Here is an 823-nt window from a genome sequence, read left to right as displayed (position 1 = left end):
AAAAAAAAAAAAAAGTATATTTAACCACAAATTTCCGATAAGAACATTTAAAGTTAAGTTTTGCTCTGTGTTTATTCTGCTTTTGTGATGCAAAGCTACGCTACTGCAGTCCCAGAGCTTGAAATGAGCAAAAGTCCAGAGTTTGAATATGAAATGAAAATGATTTCCAGACTTGGACGTAGCTAAATCCCATGAAGCTGCTGTTCGTGCGTATATGTGTACTAACAGAACGTCTCTCTGCATGCACGTAAATGTTCCTGTGCACATCAGCACGCATCATAAAACAAACACAACAAACAAAAAAACCTGATAAATGGAAGCATGTGACTCAGACTGTGATGCTGTTTTCTTTATATGAACTGAAACTGTTCATGTGCCTCATGCAAGCTTTCACTTCATGAGTCCATAATGTTGCTCCACAGTTGGAAACACATCTTCATTTTAAAACAGTCCCATTAATGTCCCAGTCTGACCCTCACATTTCCACGTTGACCTGGAAATAATGAAAATGTGGAGGATTCAGAAACATTCAAAGGTATTTTAAACTGCAGCCACAGATCGGGATCACTCGGGTCTAAACACAGTGAGTGCTCCATCAGCACATCAACATGTGGAGCTAAATTCAATCTGTAAAGACACATAAAATATAAGTAAAAATAAAAGGTGTAAAACCGGTTGGGAAGTGGTCTCTGTTTCTCTGCCTCGTCTACGTGACAGGAAACACTTAGTTTAGAGATGACGGTTTTCTCAGAACTTCCTGTTTTACTCTCTGTGTGCAGTCAGTCTGAGGATGAGGCCCGCTACATGCATCACAGCCCTCGTA

The sequence above is a fragment of the Haplochromis burtoni genome, unplaced genomic scaffold (assembly GCF_018398535.1).
Source record: "Haplochromis burtoni strain Fernald_Lab_line unplaced genomic scaffold, NCSU_Asbu1 Contig_295, whole genome shotgun sequence".
In the NCBI taxonomy this organism is placed as follows: Eukaryota; Metazoa; Chordata; class Actinopteri; order Cichliformes; family Cichlidae; genus Haplochromis; species Haplochromis burtoni.
Note: the sequence above shows the minus strand (reverse complement) of the source record.